Here is a 20,561-nt window from a genome sequence, read left to right as displayed (position 1 = left end):
ACTTCATTATGATATACAGAAGGAGATAGAAATTAAATGATTAAGTGAGGATTCATCAGCACAAGGATGGAGCTTCTCAATACCTTCTACTGACCTGCATGGTGCCAACAAAACAGGTATTGATGCAGAGAAAGGAGACAAGGTGTGTGTCTGTGTGTGTGAGAGAGGAAGCAACTTTCATGAAAGAGTTCACACTCTGTGATTACGCTCCCCCAGAACAACAGCAGTGTGGATTGGATCGCTGCTGTCATTGCTTATAGCCTATTGTTTCCTGCAGAGCTGATGAAGGTGGGTATTCAGCACCAAGCAGAGAGCCAACCCAGAAAGAAATCAGAGAAAATAGAAAAGCCTTTTTAGCTTGCTATAAGTCTGTCAAATATGTAAATGGTTGTGAGACCACCTCGGTTGCACTGTACATGCAGTGTGATTAGGAATTCCTGTTAGCTATTATTCAGCGTCAGTCAATATGGGTGGCCTCAGAGGAGGTCTTATTCGGAAATATCAGGTCTGTGGATGCTTAAAACCTGTTACCTTCTATTTGCTTTACAAACTCTCTAGCCAGCACAGTTTGGAAGTTTTATTGTAATGAACACACTGAAAAGGCTCTATCACAAGGCTCTCTATATTTAATTTCAACACATATTTTCCTCCCCACAGACAAAGAAAGTTTACCATATTTTACTTTTCAGGACAAGACCTGAAAATGATCTGTGTTCTATCGTTTTAGTGGTATCCCCAATGGGACCAGCATTACTGTGCTGTAAATTGTATAGTAAAATTTTAAAGAGATATAGGGCTCTTAAAAAGAAAAGTGGGGCTGATTCACTTCCTCTGCAATAATTGTCCCTAAATAACTCAGTAAGGTCTTGTTGATCAGTTTGGAAGCATAGCTTCTAAAAAAAGCTACTACTAGTGAAGTATTTTTGGTCAATCACAGCAACCAACTCCAATAAAACTGCAATAATTTAGTTTTTTCTTGTTTCCTATCCCTCTGACTTTATTTTAGTCTCAAAATAAGGAAACTTGTAATTTCCCTGTCTGTCAACAAGAAAGAGCTCTCAAAGAAACAGACCCTGTTTTTATGTTGTTGATTTGCTACTCAAAAAAACGAATATATGCATTTAGGGTAGAAGCTCTTTCTCTGTTATCAATATAGTTTTCCAAAGGTCTCGACTTCCATTGACTTTGAAATGGAGCTTCTCTGACAGACAAGTTGAAGCCAAACATCTCAAACCTCATGTTATGTATGTATGTATACATGAAGACACGTGTACACAAAAAGCATGACTGAATATACACACCCAGAGGGGAAAGAAGAAGAGAAGAGGAGGATCTTGTCTTCTGTAGTTGAGCACAGAGGCAAAACACTTCCCGGGGGAGCATGATAATAACGCCATAGTCGAAGCATCGCACTGAACAAGGCCTACATTTCTAAACAGTCCCATCGCCATGGTGACAGGAATAGTGATGCCAAAAATTGACTGCACTTCAATCCTGTAATGGACAAGCCTTCACAAGAGAGGCCAATAGTACCACCACTTACACGCAAACGATAAATTATATATTTACAGACTAAAGCATGTGTCATCCATCTCTAAATCCTGCACACTGTAAACATGTAGACATGCATGCTATATGTAACCACCTACTTAATATAAAGTGATCTAGTACTTCATCCATTCAATATTTATTCCTTTGCACTGTTATTTTTTTATATCTACCTACATGTTTTAAATCTAAATGTGAATTTTTGAAGAAATAGCTGAGATTAAAGCAGCTATCTTGATCATCTGGTCTTGATTGTACTGTGCCAGTTGTTTTTAAACCAATAAACAGTTTAAAAACAAAAAATGAATGAGGTCAGTCATAGTGGCAAACCCACAGAGACACCCCTCAGCTCTGTGGAGCTTTACAACGTCTTTCAGCTCATTGTTTTTGTTTGCCGGTCTGCAGCTTTACTGTCTTGGTTAACTCTGACCGCTCTCATGGCGTCATCAGTGAAAACACAGTGGAGCATTAACTATAGAACCAGATATTTTAGTTAATAGTAGATAATGGAGTCTAAATAATTAGCTGAAAGGATGGTGTCCAGAAACACAACTCCAAATTAATGCAAATTTAATGCTTACCACAAAACTATCTGAATCACCTGTCTGCTTTATAATTCTCCTTGGATGTTACGGTTACAAAACCGGGCAAGTCTAAGCGTGTAAGATGATTCCTTACCCTTGGTTCACATTGCCCACCTGAGCAACGTGTGACGGCTGCGGTGCTGAACAGCTGCGTCTGGCACACTAGGCGGTGTTTACACCGACAGTGTATCAGCTGCGTGGCTGCTGTGGGGCTGCTGCCGCCAGCCCAACTTTTCTATACTGCGTTTACCTTTGATAAATACCATTACAATAAAAGCCTTGTTCACATATGAATGGATTCTGTCCACAGAAACACCAGAGAGATTTTAATTTGAAACAGATACAGGAGGTGTTGAGTTTAAAAAATAAATGTATATTTTTTTCCTTGTCTGTGACATATTCTACAGATAGACATTAAAACTGTAGTGAAAGGGGTATATGTTATGACTATGAACAGACCCTTCTTACTGTATTTCTGCTGGGAACTGCATGCGGCTCACAGAAAAAATAGGTAAGACCTCCACTTTCTAGTGAAGTGTAGCTGCAGACGCTCACTCAGGCAGGCACTGCTCTAATGTGTTAATATGGGTTTCGAAATAAAAAGCATGCTGTTCAGGTAGGCGGTGTGAGCAAGCCATTATATTAGCGCTGAGGCAGTTGTCTGCATAAACCTCTTTTATAATATTGTTTCAAGTCTCAAAGACTCCCTGGATGCAACAGGTGAAATGGTGTCTATATGAGAATCAATTAAACCTGTTAAACAGTACATTAGTAACATTCTCCTAACCACTAGTTGAAAATGAATCCCCATATCTGACTCTGTAGTATGATTTATTTACCTTTATTTATGTTCTGTGTATACGTTTGTGATGTGTACGACATTGTTTTGAGCCTCTCTTCCAGACGATCCCCTGCAGACTTTGGTTTCATAATAAATGATTTTCATGCCATTCAGCCTGAGAGACTCTCTAGTGAAGGCCAAAGCACAGTGTCTATTCATAGCTCATTAAAGCCAACATAATAGTTACATAAACAGCTCGGCCAGACAGAGTTTGACAACATCTTTTGAATGTTCATTAGAAGAATGTAATCAAGACAGTCAGCTAATTGGCTTGACTATATTAGTATCATCATGTGAATCAGCTCTTGCTTTGGTCACTAATGGCACTCGCCACAGAAAATACAATAAAAATGATGTGTGTGGCTGTTTGTTTGTGACACGGTGTGTGTGTGTGTGTGTGTGTGTGTGTGTGTGTGTGTGTGCACTGATCCCTATAAATACAGTAGACACACCAGTGTGTGTGCATATGGGCTTGTTTTTTTGCCAGCTCATTTAAATGTCTGAGTTGAGCACTTGGCTCCAGACATGGTATTGAAAGGTAAGCTTTGAAGTCTGATTTCCTGTTTTACTGATGTTAAAGCCTCGCCTTTCGGCACCTGTTCAATACAAACACAAGAAAACTGCAAGAAACAAAAAAGAAAAAAAAAGTTACATAATAAATCAGAGCACCAACAAATGCAAACTAAACCCTTATTTCATCTGTATTCCAAAGTTAATAGGATGGTGGAATTATTGCTGATTAGTGGGTGGTCACCAGCCAAGGAATTTGCATTCAAATTGTGTTTACTTACCGGTTTAGTCTTGGAAGAGGTACAATATGCTTTATTAATTTTATTTTTCTCTTCAGTCGGTAAACAGCTCAAGGCCATTAAATGAGACAGTAATGGCAGCTTGTTTTATGTTGCCCTCAACTGTTGATTCTTCGAATGACTTTTATTATAAGTTCTGTCTATCATCAAAGGAAAAACCCTGTGACGTCCCCTGTGTTTTCCAGCAATGAGCTCCTTAGGCATTTGTCATATATTCTTTTGGAAATAACATTCTTACAAATTGGAAGTCCTGTAAAACATTTGGTATTTTTGTGAATGCAAAAACAAATTGACTGGGTATAACCAGGTGTTAAAAATACATTCAAGGATGAGTGCTCTACAAATCCTTAGACCCCTGGACTTATGTTGCTGCTTGTACAATACCCATCCGCAATATCTTTTAGGCTTTGTCCCACTTCTCATTTGGGGTGTGCTGTGGCTTTTGACCATGTGGCTTATGACTTGTACGGTCAAACAGTCAACAGGTAAGTGAAACCACACACCTGTATGAAGACCAATGCCAAAGGTGCTCTGGCATTTTGACCCAGACTGAATATTTCAACTCTGGTGGATTAGTGAACACTGGAGGGGGATGTTTGCTGAAAATATTGTATTTTATGTTCCATATTCCAGAAAGGCTATGTTTACACCTTTTCAATTAAAAGATGACCAAAATATGTTATTTGTCAAGGGGTGACCAAATTTTCATCTGTATGTGAAAGGAGAACATATTGTATGGGAGAGGGCCAGAATGATCGAATTGTGGCTTGTACGGCCTCTCATAGAAGCCAGGCTTAGCTTTCTCTTAATAAGACATGAGCTCCCCTGAAAACATTATCCGTGAATTTTGCCATGCATTTCTATTTGTCTGTGTCTTTATCATCATGGATCATACATGAAATCTGGCTATTAAAAAAGAGCCCCTTCGAAAGCCACGGTATAGTTTGCACACTGAAACAGTCAGTCCATCATCATCAGTTTGCCGTATGCAAAGCAAACAGTGAGGCTGGCAGGGAGAGACTCGTGAGATGTGACGGTTTTAGAGCTCTTCACCACACACACCTGGAGTGAGCCGACCAGACAGTCCACAGGAGGACTGAACAGCACAGAAGTTGTCTTTTTTCTAAAAATCTGTTCTTATCAGTGTTGCTACACTCGCTGCAGACCCACAGGGTGACGGACCCTCCGGGAAAACTCCCTTCAATCCAGATGGTCAGTTCACCACACAGTGTGAAAAATGGAGGAGTATGTATTGTAAGATTGTGTAGTGTGTATACATGGGGGAGTGACTGGAATGTAGGGGAGAGTGGGGTAAGTTGAGCCAAAGGGTAAGTTGAGCCACCCCTTGTTGCCAGGAAATGGTATAAAACATTGATCATGTGACCAAATATTTAGGAGCAAGGCATCATTTCATGGAGTCTGTGAATGTAAGAACCACATGGGTAAAGTGGTTTGATATTTATTTCCAAAAAATCATTTTTCACTCAAGTGAATTTAGTCTATCATAAGTTTCATTCAACAAAATAGATAATTTTAAATTTGTTTTATACATCAATTGTGGTATCTATGAGCTACAACATGAGGTCATAAACCTAGCATAAAAGTGCACCATTTTAGCTTTGGGGACTAATAAAGTCAAAATGGTAGCTCTGGGGTAAGTTGAGCCGGTGGCTACAGCCAAAATACACTCAATAAGTGTATCCAAAAACATATTCTGTGTATATTCCAAAAACACAGCTGTTAATGTTTTCTTCCTAAGCGCACTTTAAGGCATTCTCATGTTAAAATGTTTTTTCACAAAACAGCTGTTTAGCAGCAATAATAATAAATAAAAGTTATTGTACCTGTTACAAATAAATAAATTCCACATGAATGTGAAGAAGTGAGTGTTATTTAGGGAGGGAGAAGGTGAGGGAGGGGTGGGGTGGAGGTGGGGAGGAGGGTGGGGGGAGGGAGTAGGGATACGGCTCAACTTACCCCGCTCCTATGTTCAACTTACCCCATACACCGGGTAAGTTGAGCCACAAGACCACTTTTTTTGGACATGCTGTGTTATTGAAACAGTTATGTTTACACTCGTTCTGTTTGTTTGAAGGGATGCACAACATCCTGAAATATATGCAGATATATTAGTTAGCAGCAAAACTATGATTGCCTAGATGAAGTGATCCTAATTATGAAAAAAGGCTCATCTAACCCCACTCTCCCCTACTAGCAAATTTGGTGGTCAGGTTTTGACATTGTTCTGAATATCTGAAGACATAGTAATGAAGTGGACTGTAAATTTCATAAAATAATTCTAATTTAATCAATAAAACTTGTATTTTTCAACTCCTAAAACAGAACATAATAAAACTTACTGTATATTTCAAATGTCATTGTATTACAGTAACAAATGGATTTTGTGAATTGTAGATTCACCACCATGAAATAAAAAGGTTTCCAAACCCCCAAATCAAATTTGGCTTAAAGCCCCCATTTGGCCTTCGGCTGCACTGTTGTCTTTATCATTTATCAGAGGGGACGCGTGTGTGGTAAAGGGTTCACCGAAGTACAACTCCTCACACACAGATTTGTAAGCATCAACACTGCCACCAGCAGGTCTTAATACAGAAACATGTCTTGCCCTCTTTATCCACTATACCTCAGTCCTCCATACCTGCAAACGATCTGTTTAATGCTCACATATCATGTGCTTTTTCAGCTCTATGTTTTGTTTTCCTCTGTCTCTCCCTCTCTGTTAAAGAAAGAAAATCAGGCAAAATGAAGACAACATGAAGACGTGTTTGCTTGATGTGTACACTGAGCATGACAGCAGGAAACATCTGAGATCCAAATGAATGCAAGATGAGAAAGCAGAGATAATAATAAGAGACAATCACGGAAAGGGATGATATTGATTCCAGAAATGAGATTTGATGGCATTAAATGAATATTACCAGTAGGCAATGATCAGAGAGAGACACAAATGAGAACAGACTGCATGTCAGGTAGAGAAAGAGTTACTTCTACTGCATCAAATATTAGGCTCTCAGCCTTAAAGTGTTATTGAGATTCTCTTATGGGCTTCAGAGTTTATTTTTCTTTGTAAAAAAGAAGTTGTTTCCTTAGACTTTTCTAAAAAAAAAAAAAAAAAGCTGCTGGATTGGAGTTGAGGATCAGAGGTATGGACAGAATTACATAACACCTACACAGCATCTGTTTTTCAAGAAATTACATCTAAATATCTGGGGAGAAATGCCAAGGACAAAAAGAGGACAGAGAAGAATCAGTTTACAAAACAGCGTTGGACGAAAATAAAAAGGCCACTGAAGCTATATGCACAAGATGGTGAGCCAATTAAAAAGCAGGGAACAGAAAGGAAAGTAAAAACCGTCTGTATAAAGCATTCTTCAGCGATGAGAAGAGAGGTACAGACAGTGATATTCTGTCATGTTGGAAGGTTAAAGTCTGCATTATCTGCATCACGATCTGCATAATGATAGTATCACAATAATCTATTCTTGCAAATAAACCATTTTACTTTTCATTTACGTCCGAGCTGATCTTGAATGGGCGCAAATGAAAACTCATATCTGGACTGCTTGACTGGAACAAGGGCAAATTCTCTGTGAAGGCCCAAAACTCATAATATTTTGAATTGTTAGCAATTTCCTTTCTAATGAAATACGTCCACATGAGCGCTGATAGAAAAAAGGCAAATCAATTCTTTGTTATGTTCTTCGGGCACCACCGTCCCTCCAGGGTTTCCTTCCCGATGTGCCATTACAGTTTCCATTATCAAACCTCTCCGAGTTTACAATGAGGGTATATTAAAAGTTGTGCTGTTCTCAAAGTGTTTTTAATTTTCAGGTTCCAGCTCAGCCCAAAGACTTCATACTATATTACCATTATTCTGAAGGGTCTGCTGGATAATTGTGCCAGTGCTTTAAAGCAGACCAGGGACTACTGAGTATGTACTGCATTTAGAGCTGGTTACAGCAAGTGATTACTGTGACAGATTCTCATTATGTCAGCAGGATAAAAACAAATCACAGGTTTGTTCCCCTTTGCACCAAATGTGTTTATGAACCACATGGTGTCCTAAGACTGTCTCTGCCAAAGGTCTCTGCCAAAGTTGGATTACCAATCAGACAAAGAGGGCAACTGTGCCTGGACCTCCAGATTCACAGTGTTATTTGGGTTGTGGATATTTGACTTGTTTTCTTCATAAGTTATGATATCAACTGAGATAATCCTGTCTTTTTGCCAATTTTACCTAGTCTGGTGGTCCTGTGGATCCAAATATAGTTCTAAGATCTTTTCTGAGTCACTTCTGTTTAATAACTGTCTAAGAAAGGCCAGGTATCATCCCAACATAGGAGCACTGGTTTGTTTCTGGGGATGTAGGAATAATAGAATGAAGCTGCCACTTTTATTCTGCTGTTTGCATTGGACTGAATGGAAACAACAGGGTACACCATGCACATGCACTAGTCAGTAGCAGCCCAGAAGTACATTCATACTGTATGCTCCCTAACAGGTTGATCCAGCCTGCCTCTTGTATATGAGACTGAAATCAGAAATCAGGTAAATACATTTTAAAGTTAAAATAATTGCAGCTTTTGGAATCAGTAGCTACCAGGTGTACCAGCTGAGTTCTCACTTGTCAGTTAGACTGATGATTTTTCTTAAGTGTTTTAAATATTAGTGAATTACTTCAGATCTCTCTCCTAGCATGCAAAGGCCTGTAACAGAGATATGAATGGTATCTCTTTTGGCGAACTTAAAGAGTAACCCATTCAAATATTTTCTTTGCTGACCTCCAGTGGTTTAACCTGTTACATCACTGTGGTTACAGGTTAAACGGAGCAGGTCCGAGTTGAAACAAGCTCGAAACTTTCAAACAGAGGCAGCAAAACACTGCTTTTCAGCCTGGTGTTCAAAGACTCTTTAAGATCATGGTGGCCGACGTGATAGCAACAGACATAAAGTGTGCTTCTCTGTGTGTGGATTGGATATCTGTAGTACAAAGTCAGGGAGTGTGACTGTGAGAGCAGTGAACCTGCAAAATTAAACTTCAAATATTTCCCCCCCCTTCTAAGAAAAGCAATAAAGGAGTAGAACAAGGCTGTTGAAGAGTATTTTTTCTTTCGATATGAAACCTACAACCTTATCACAACTTTGAACACACACATTTGTCTTGCTGACAATTTCTCACTTACACACATGCACACACACGCACAAACATACACACTGATTAAGTTTAATATTCCAGACAGAGATCTGGAAATCTAATGAGGCTTAGGACAAAACCTGATAAGAATCTAGAGGGATGTAAAAATGCCTTCAATCAGCATCGCCAAACAACAGCAATTACAGCGATTGTTACTAAATGAATTTCAGCTTTTGCTACAAAGCTTGAAGAAAACAATACTTTTTTGTGTCAAACTGCCATCTAGTGTTCAGATATTTCACCTGGTAGACAGTCTCCAAAGCTCTCTGCAAAACAGCTGCCTCTTTTATTACTTTTAACTTGTTGGCAAAAAAGCAAAAGGCATTCTCTCCTCTGTCATGTATCACTGTAGGCTTTTAAGTTATCATCCATCCTGGACAGAGGTAGCCATACCCGTTTCAGGGGCACTATATGTATCAGCTCTGACGTGTACCTCCGTATCTCCCGTTCTGGTGTCAGTCTTCTTCTTCCTCTCCACCTTTCACAGCTATGATCAGTGATGCCTTCAGGAGTCCATGAGGTTCATCTGCTCCAGCTTTGCCCTGTCAGTGTCAGTTATCTGAGCTTCACTCTTGAATGCCAGAGTAGCCTTGAGCGGCAGCATAAGGCTCAATCATTTGCCTCATCCTGGAATTGAGAGCAGCTTTAAAATGTGTTAAAGCCCTATGTGGACATGCAGCAAATGATTAAGCTATTAAAATTGATTCTGTTTGATTGATTGGCTTATCCTTGGCTCTTTTTGAGGCTGTCCAGCATGAGCTGAATATTTCATAGTTAATACAGAGTTGTTGTTGTTGTTTAGTTTTTTTAGATTTTCAGGTCGGAACAAGGTTTTATTCAGAGGTTTTATTCCATATCCTCTTAGAATTATCACCAAACATGTTTAGCTCTCCAGACGGAGTCAAGGTGAGGTCTCAAATCCTCCTCGATCAGTCAAGTGAGCAGAAAATGCACATGAAAATAGATAAAACCATCATATGAGTCACTCATTTTGTGCACTTAAAACTTTTTTAATGATCTCATTGGTCTACTGCTAATAAGATTAGTTTCTCACACTGAGCATGAGTCATTATACAACAACAGCAAAAAAAAGCATATTTCCTTTATAGTTGCCAGAAAAATATTCCTTTCTTGTATAAATATATTTCATTTCTGGCAACATTTTTTTGCTACCTCTTTAGTAAATAATAGTTTTCTGCCACCTTGGCATGCAAACCAGTCCACGATAGGTCACATCTCTCCGTTTCACTATTTGCGATCCTGCTCTGGGTTTGTTTTGGCAGCTATCTGTCATTTGGGACCTTTAAATTGCCATTCTGCATTTAGATGAAAATTTCCCTCAACATGATATTTGGATTTCCATGAAAATGTGATGACATCTGTTCATGGTGAGCCCGGGCGGACAAAAGAACCACACTTGGAATGTGTCCCTTTCCTGTCCCTCTGAAACAAAGTTGAAAACACAGAAAAGAAAAAACTCTTTTCTTTTATGTCAAATGAATGCATGACGCAAACACTGCGAGATGCAATCATGAGCTATTTACATGGAGTGGTGCACACAGCCTATTAAGAGAGGTAACAAAGCTGTGGCAGCCTTGTTCAATGAAAGCTCAGACACATATTTCAAAAGAGAAACTTTTAGCTGAAATTAGTTTGAATAACTGGGATGGGAGTTCGAGAGTGTCACTGCATTTTTAAATTACAAACAGTAACAGGAAGCGGTGGCTCTCTTCATTGTTATGGGAGCAGAAACACACTTCAGAATGACAAATTCCTGCATACACACATACTTGATAGTAGACAAATAGAACAAAAGTGGCAATTTTTTATTTCCCATAGAATGTCTGCCTATCTCAGTAATGTTGCACTAAAAGGCCAAAGAGGGAGCTGAAGCAGAAATTAAAGGAAATTAGTCAATAGCAGGCTCCATTTTAATTGCTGTCTCAACAGGCTAATGTCTGACAGGCAGGTAAACATCCACACTATTAATTTGCCCTCGAGCACTGTTTTTGAGTGCTCAAGGGCATTTTCTCTGAGGTGTTTTTGTTTACACAGTATCAATATAATTGACCATGAAGACAAATTTTTGCTAATTTTCACATCCAAAAAAAGCTGAATTTAAAGATCACATTCAGAAAATAAGTACCTTCACCCCGCAACACAGAAAACTAATTTGCAGACTCTCAACAACTCAATTCCGTAACAAATGCCTTTACCGCCTAGCTTCATAAATTAATCCCGTTCTGAGACTTTTCAGGAGGAACCCCTGTATTTGTAGGTGTGGTGATATTTCACAGTTTCATTTCAAAGAGTTTTTCGCTAGTTTTTCACAGCCACTGACTTGAAATTGATCTTGGCAGGGTGAGGAGCCAGACTCAGGTGCTTTATATTCAATAATGTTATCTCCAGATGCTCGGAAAGAACCCGAGGTGAGGAGACGGGGGAACTTGGAAAGACTTCACACTAACATTTGAGTGGAGGAAAGAATGGTTAGGAGTTTCAGAGGAGCTGGTAGCACTGCCATCCGTCTTTCAAAAAAGGTGATGGATTCAGCCTAAAGGAAAAAGCTGCAAATGTCTCGAGAAAGGCTGAACCACAGAGGTTTTAATGCTTGATCCTTGTGTGACAGGCAGCATTCTCTGCCATGTTGTGCTTCCTACTCCACAATCTAAGTCACAAAACATGCAGTTATCTGGAGTGACAGACACTTTAATGAACAGTGTTGTGTTCAACTGAAGGACTAAAAAGGGTAAACTCGGAAAACATTAACTTTAGACAAGGTGTTTTGTTTAATGTATCCCATCAAATCATAATATTTGGTGAAATGTAGCATGGTTAATGATTATTTGTCCAAAGTGTCCAAAATGTGACTGGAGTTTGAATTAATGCTCCATATCCAAACAATTATTATTTCGTCAGGACCACTTTCAAATATCTTCTATTCAGCGATTTACATTTGGCGGTATGGCTCTGTTCTGGGACCTCCTTGTCCTTCCCGTGCCTACGTGGAAACCTTAAGGCGGGAGGCACACCTTCGCCCTTCCATGTGCCTACATGGAAAGTTTAAGACAAGGAGGCGGCAGCGAGATCCCCAGGGTACAGAACAGAGCAAGCATCAATGGCAATCAGAAAATGACATTAATTAATTAGAAACAACATAAAAGGAGGAGCTGGGGTGGAGGTGGGTGCAAAGGCTTGTGAGGAAGCAGCGAGATGGCGGCAGGCTAAAGAGCTTAAATAGGCGCCATGCTGATGTTTGCCAATTGGATGCTTGAGGAATCGGTGAGCTGTCGCTGACTGTGTATGGTTCAAGGGGCTTAGAGGAATCAGCTGATGTATGTTTATGACTAGCTGTGATCGTATGATATAGCTGTAACTGAAAGCTGCCGACCGGCCCTGCCTGAACTAACGTTGCTCAATTTCGTCAGGACCATTTTCAAATATCTTCTATTCCAGCGATTTAATTTGGCGGTTGGCTCTGTCTGGGACCTCCTTGTCCTTCCCGTGCCTACGTGAAAACCTTAAGGCGGAGAGCACACTCTCGCCCTTCCATGTGCCTCATGGAAAGTTTAAGACAGGGGCGGCGCGGACCCCAAAGAACCATCCGGCAACCTCCCTTCCTGGCTACATGGAAGGGCCAGTAGGGAGCCAGCAGCGCAATTTTTTGTAAGAAATAAATAACAGTAATAAACCAATAGTTTATGCGATACTGTTAAGTAACTTGGCTGAAGATTAATAAAGGATCCCTAAGAAGTTTGCTGGTGTTTTAAATTAAGCCGCAAAACATTTTCCCAAACAGAGTGTTATATTTAGTGGTGTGGTCTGTTGGGACCTCCTGTCCTTCCACGTGCCTCGTGAACCTTAAGGCAGGGGGCACATCTCCTGCCCTTCCATGTGCATACATGGAAGTTTAAGACAAGGAGAGCAGCAGCAGAGACCCCCAAAGAACCACACCGGCAACCTCCCTTCCATGGCTACATGGAAGTGCCGTAGGGAGCCAGCAGGACTATAAACCAATACGTCTACGCGACACTAGTTGGTCTGGCTAGTTACTGGATATCCCCAGAAATCTGCATTCAAGCGGGACAAAATCGCAATGTTATCCAAGATTGGAATATGAGATGCTCTATAATGATTTACCCACATAGATACCAGTGGGCGCCTTATAAATCTATTAATGAATGGAACTGAAGAACGCCCTTGTAAATGATGTTGGCAGTTGCCTATTGTCGAAAACATGATTGTTTCCTTGACCGTCTTTTCCCACAGAACTTGAACAACAATTGGGTACATTCTTAAAAGGTGAAGAGGCATTAGCTGGCAAGGATGACAGTATTTTAGCCATATGTCTGTGAACCACTGATTATTAAAATACCCCCCAAACCTCGGAAGGGCGGTTATCTACGGTCATCATGCCACTTCTACTGTATGTTTGATTAATTATATCTCCATTATTCTGTACACACACTGAAAACTTGTGGATCCTTGCTCTCCCTAAATTGCCCTCTGTCTGTCCTGTTTCTAGCTCGAAAGCTGTTCTTAGTGATCTGTGATCTGGTCTCTATTAGACCTTGCTGTTGACATAAGCTCCCGGGTGAACTGGCCGTGTTCGATTCATTTATATGTACTCATATGTGGTCTTTTATAATTAATGGCAAATGATGATTCTAGCTGTCATTGTAAAATAAGGGATGCCATACCTTTCCCGAGAGATCAGGACTGGGGCTCGATCTGCGCCCTCAGTCCCTTTGGACTTCTCTTAAATGGGGGTCCGAGCCTGATTAGGGAACTTCCTGGGGTCCTGCCATTTAGTGTCTAGAGGGAGCGTTCTCTTTTGGAAATTACTCTGCCTGCTGCTTTCATTTCTCTGATGCGATTTGCATAGTCCTTCTGGTGAAGCCTGAACTCTGCCTACGGGCCTGTGTTTCCTTGGATGCGGACCTAATGTTTAAGGTATATTTAGGCAAATGCATGGTCTGTTTTTGAATTGATAGTCACTAACGAAATCGTCTGGATGGGCACAAAGCAGTTGCGTTTTAAAGAATCCGCGGGCCTCTGACGTGTAATATGTGGGGCTGCTGTAACACAAGGTGGCCTAACTGGATGTCTTTTTTTAACCAACGATACCAATGTGAAGGTGTTACGTGACTTAAATGATCTGTGACATCTGCCTTTGCTAGCCATGCCTCACATGCTTCTTTAATCACTGATGGCATTGTGTTATAGCATAAATAAGGTAAAGTGCCAGAGGATTTAAACTATTTATGCCTTGTTTTGTTTGAGAGCGATCATTAATAATTATGTTTATTTATTTTTCCTGAATATTTCCTGGTGCTATACCTTATGCTTGTTGAGGCGACTTTGTGGACCAATATGAACCTTTGTTATCCTTTTTCGTAAAGCATCGACTTGTGCTCTCAAGAGTCGTCCAGCTAAGAACCATGAACCGCCCTATAACGATAATTCACTAACAGCGTTTAGATGCTTTCTTAGCGCCTTCCCGCACAGGGACGTTTACTGGGGTTGGGTTTATCTCGCCCCCTTTTGGAGGCGCACGTTCTCCCTATGGTGATTGGGACTGCCTCCCGCATTCTCGGCGGGAATGTGACGCCGTAAACAGCTGCTGTGACGTCATCGTCCAGCGCTGCCCTGTGGGACCACGCGCTCTACCTGCAGACAGCGAAGAGGGAAACGGCCAACTGCGGACAGCTGGCCGGCCTGACTGCCGAACCGAACCCTGGACCCTTGACCCTGACGGCAAGCGACAGCCGGATGTTGGACGAACTGACGCAAGACAGGTGGGCCGGCCGCTGGCCTGGGACCCGCGCCCCTGGAAGCAGCGCAGGCGCGCGCGCGCGCGCGCCGGAGCCGGGACCGCAGCGGGCCGCGGGCAATTCCTCCCCTTCTGCGGACCCTCCGAACCGAGCAGCCGGACTCAACTGCGGATGTTGTTAGCGACACTCTCCCCAACACCGGATCGCTGCTGAGACTTCCAATGCAATCGACCCGCCATGATACTCCCGCAGACAGGACAAGTAGAAACAACCGACAAACCACAAGTAACGCCACATCCTGGCAAACGGCTTGTGAGGGCGCGATGGCGGCGGCTAGCAGTTAATAAGGCGCCTGCATGTGTTTGCCATTGGATGCTTGGGAAATCGGTGGCTGTCGCTACTGTGTATGGTTCCGGGGCTTGGATCGTGATGTATGTTTATGACTGCTGTGATCTATGTTGCTGAACTGAAAGCGCCTGACTTCCCCCCTAACAAATGCTCAATTATGGTGTTGTCAAAATGTCTTTGATTCTATGATAGTAAGGTGTTGGCTGTTGACCAAAACTGTCCTCTCTGTAGTGGTTAATGAAAGCAAAAAAATAATAATAATTTTAATTTATTTGCAAAAATGATCACATAATTGTCATATATGACTTATTTTATATTCTTCAATCCTGAAGTGCTGAGCTGCTATTTTACTATTAAAAACTGTTTAAATAAATAGACTAAGTGTAATGTCACAAATATTCTTTCATATACAAATGTCATGCCGTGAGTACATACTGTAGTTCCTAGGGGAATCAGAAAAAATATATCTAGGCTCGGATTATATGTGTAAGAGGCAGTAGAAACAAGTATATAGGCCATAATATGCCAACAAGAAGGGCTTAATATTAAAATCATAATTTAAACCATGAGGGGACAAGGTATTGAGGGAGTAGATCCAATAAGTCTCCCGAAGCAAGAGCTTCTTGTTGTTCTTTTGTCATCACCTGCTTTAGGCAGTTCAACTTTGTCAATGCCAAGGATATTTTTCAAAGTGAGCAGCTAGGGGATTATGTATGTCACCTGTTCTTATATTACTCCTGTGTCCCTGTGTGGTTGGTCAAAGCATTGCTAATAAAATGACAGCAAAAGGAGCTGTGATTCCAGCATGCTGATAACTCTACTTTAGTTTAACTGTTAGGTTAATTTCCAACATTCTTGGCCTGGTGTCATTTAATGTTTTAGCGCCACGTCTGAGCTCCCAGATCTTCAAGAAAGACTGTACAGTTGTAAAAGTAGAAGATGCTTTTTGTAATGAGGCATAGGACATTTTTTATCTTTTTATGGAAGTTTTGTTGGACTCACTGCTCTAAAGATCAACCATACCACCAGGAAAACCAGCACAGATACTGGTCCTTTCCCTGTTTGTTCTATGATTATTTCTCCTTCTCCTTTGAATCAGACTGTGAAATAATTTGTTTCCAGTTGGTGAGTCTTTGTCAGCGAAGTAGTGACAGTGGCCTATCCCAGATTAACCTGCAGTTTGGTGTCAGTCAGAGAAGCCAGAGTCCCTTGTGCAAGGCAGTATATCCATACCTGCTCTTCTATAGCTGTTTATGTTCTGTTTCTGTGGGGTTTTGAGTAAAAGGCAGCCACCCTGCAGGGATCAATAAGGGTCATTAGTGGTAGAGTAAGTCCCATTAAAAGTGCAGGTATGAATAGGAGAAGAGTTAGTCTTATCTGCTGAGACACTATTAAGATGAGCAAGGCCTCAATCCCGGGCCCTTGCCTCCATGCTGCAGGGCTGTAAATATCCACTGGGTTAATGAGGTGTTCCATGTGTGGGAGCTTACATTTACTCTCCAATAAACTCCTGCCATGGACAACATCACTCCCCATTTCTTATAATGGCGTTTTAATAGATACTCATTTAAAAACACTGCTGCAGCATCAGTGCAAGGGACAGTGGCAGGTGTGGGGGGATAGGAAAGGCATATGTGCATTTGCATGGGTGTATCTGTGTGTGTCTGTGTGCTAGCCAAGTGCAGCTAATGGTAAAGGGAAAATAACAGAAGAAGATAGGACACAGGAGACAGATATTTTGACATTTTAAAATTACAAAATAAGTCCAAGAGTGTTTTCTCATATGTTTACAATACCTGAACCATACAGTTTGACTCCCCAGAGGCATAAATCAGGATAGTTGATAAAGCTCAGTCCTAAAGCTAACAGGTATTTTGCAGGTCTCAAAAAAGTCACAAATTTGTATGTGGTGGCTCTTTGCATCTTGAGAGCTTCAAGTGATTGAAATGTTGCTGTGTTTACATCAGTACCTGTTTGGTTTGTTTCCCAGTCATGCATGCCGGCAAAATAATACAGGGTAGGATGAATACAAATAGTGATTCTCACTAGGGGAAACAACAGAAAGCTGCAGTTCCAAGTAATTCACCACTTAACTGAGGGAGATTTGGCCAAACTAAATATTTCAGATTACACACTAACTGATGAACTTTAGTATATATTAGTGATGAATTACTTGTGTTTAACTACAGAGAGTAGTGGGTTCATCTGAATCCATCTGACAACAGGGACTATATGGAATATGCTGCAGTTGTGCTAACTTTTCTCCTCCTCATCAATTCCACTCAGGGACCCAAAGAAGGCACTGTGCAGAATATAAAGAATGGGGCATGGTTACTTTATGTCAGTGCATACAGTCAGTATGGTTTGGTCTTGATGAAAACAGCATCCCTTTGGTCTTATGAGGTTTAATGACTTCTCTAAAGTAGGCCTATCTGCAGAAGGCCCGTATTTATTAAAATAATTTTACTCCCCAAGGTTACAGTAATTTCCTTGAAATTTGTATCTAATTTGCACCCTCTAAAGGACCGCACTGAGGACTGTACTGAATACAAGAATTTATGTTACCTAATATAAAATGTCTCCAATGCCCTCTTAAAAGAAAAGATGAAAATGTAGTGATTCCCTTGGAAAAAATCATCTGCAGCAGCAGAAAGTGACTATATGCTAAATATATATATAAAAGAACATTGATAAGTAAGACAAAGACAAGTACTTCAGATAAGCCAAATCAATATAAAACATAGGTATCTACTGTTCTGTACTGTTTAAAGCTATATTGATGACCGTTCTGCCAAGGTAACCCAACTGAATTAGAATACAGCCGCAGTACCATCCAACAAGTCACATTAGATGACAAAATACATTGTTTGTCCATGGGACTCATTAGAAACAGGGCCATTGCTCATTTTCGTGTCTTTTCAACGATGATATCTATAACAGTATCACAAATATAAAGGGTGTAATTACATTTTCCGGTTCCAACATAACTCCCAAAATGATGCTATAGGGTTAATGAGCAAGGAGTACTGATGCAAAATTGTATACATCTCATCTCACTAATAGAAAGTTTATGGTTTTTCAAACCTGTAATACCAATTTATAAACTCAAAAGAAATCAGCAAAGCTGTCTAAATGTCTTTTTTTGTGTGTTATTGTGCTTATCTCAACGCACAATAGACCTTTTTTCCCATCATATATTTTGACTTGTCACAGCATAGACATAACAAATAATATAAATGATGGCTGCACTCAGGTGCTCCAGTTACAGGGCCGTGGTATTGTGCATGATAACACTTCAATACAAGTATTTAGCTGTTATAGTATAATCTTTTATATACGTTTCTAAGGAGTAGCTTCTACAGTGTTCTTTCCTTGAGTTTAGGTACTGTTAAGAAAATGTTCAATATGACCAGATTCAAGTGGCTCTTTAGGTTTGATGCAACAAAAGGATGCATAATTGTATTGCATCCTGTGCATCAGTGCACTGTAGGGCCCTAAAACACCATGCATAATATATAAAATGTATAATGTGTGTGAATACATTCAGCCACAGATACAGTGGGGTCATGGATTTATCTCCTGTGTTTCGGGCTTTATAGGCCACTAAATGCCACGTAATCTGCTGGATTTCACACTGGCTTATCCAGTTCTACATCTTGGTAATAAGTGCCCATTTCCCCCTTGCCACAAGGCATAAATCCACCTAATAGTTACTAAAATAGATGTGTCCAGAGTGAATGCATATTATATGAGCACACCTGCTGAGCTACGTTTGTTTTTTTAAGGACTAGGATATTTATGGCCTGAAATAGATTTATAATACGTGGGACTATAGTTAGGATTCACCATTATTTTGTAAAATGTTTATGAATATCTGCTATAACTTCTCATTTGTTGTATATGAATGACAAGGTAAATTTAAGAAAAAAGTAATAGATAAAAAATAGATAGATAGAAGATAGTGGAAAATAATTGTTATCTAACTCATTTGTGGCTGTGATATCTATATGTTATGTCATCTATGTTAGGATTTCTATCTGTGGAAATATATATATGTAGAATGTGAAAGTATTTTTAATGTCTGTAGGAAATATGCAGTCATTCAAGTTACCAACCACAGATCTGTGCATTGACCTCAAGAGTTCCCATCCTTGAACGCTGACATACATAGAGGTCCAAGTGAAAAAATTTGAAAATGCACTATCCATTTACTAACCATATACAATAAATGCATAATAGAATTGGCAGCATTAACAAGTTTTGACATTAACACTAAGTCTGGTCAAAAAAGGGTCAGCAAATGTGTAGATTCTACACTGACAGTGGACTCAAGTCTCTTTATAAGCTAACAAACTAACTGTTAACTACAAAAAATACTGAGATTTGACTAGAGTTCAGCTGTGCCGTCTGTGTGTTGGAGCAGCAGGGACTTTGGGAAGGAAGCCAAATCTAGCCTTGCTGACACTATCTGTCCATCCCCTCAACGCAACATTTCAGATGCTACCCTCTGGTTGTTTTTACAAGCTGTGAAAAACAAAAATCTCTCTTTTGTCTCTGCTTGCTCCGAAGAGTTTTGACCTCTAGTAGGTCCTCACTTTCTTTCCAAGTTAGTAAATTTATTGTATCTCATTACTGTTTTAGTTAGATCCTTTATTTCATTTGACTGTTGCATGCTGCCATTCGTTTGATGTTATATTTTAATATTTCTGTACTTGTTATGCAGTGTGGGATGTAAGTCAAGTCATTTACTCAAGTAATACAAATCTGAGACCTTGTACTTTACTTGTATATTTCCATAATTCTAAGTAAAATACCTGAATACTTCTTCCACCACTGTTGCTGTGTATCATTTACCAATGCACACGTGTATTTTTATGTTGTACTGTTTTTATTATTATTGTTTATGCCATCATCCACCTTTTCTTCCTCCTCCTCCATTTTGTGTTTGCTATAAAACTAATTGCCACTCATGGGGACAATAAAGATAAAATACGCCACAAAATTAACAACATAATGAGGCGTGAAATGTAGTAATGCAGGATAACCCTAGGAATAGCACTGTAATAACAAGGCTGTGAAAGCTTGCAGTCAGCAAAGTTGACTGATTTAAGAAGAGTCTTAGTCTTGATTTATTTATTACTTGCCTGTTTTCATGTGGTAAAAAAATTTAAATGAATTTTCCCCCTTCCTCCATGTCTCCTCTCTCCACCGGTCATGATGTAATCCATGGTCTGAGCTCTGGCTTTGGTCCACAATCTGTGAAAATATGTTACTCAGGAGCATGCAGCAGCAGCAGCTCCACAGATGTCAAAATCTGTTCAACAAAATACAACAAAAGCTCAGAAGTGAGACCTGCCTGATGGGCTGAATCATGAGGCTTTCACCTGCTACTAAGCTCAGGATGTGGGTTGGAAGCGGCAAGAGGGGGCTGACGCAGAGGTG

The sequence above is a fragment of the Dicentrarchus labrax genome, unplaced genomic scaffold (assembly GCF_905237075.1).
Source record: "Dicentrarchus labrax unplaced genomic scaffold, dlabrax2021, whole genome shotgun sequence".
In the NCBI taxonomy this organism is placed as follows: domain Eukaryota; kingdom Metazoa; phylum Chordata; class Actinopteri; family Moronidae; genus Dicentrarchus; species Dicentrarchus labrax.
This window is presented reverse-complemented; position numbering follows the sequence as displayed.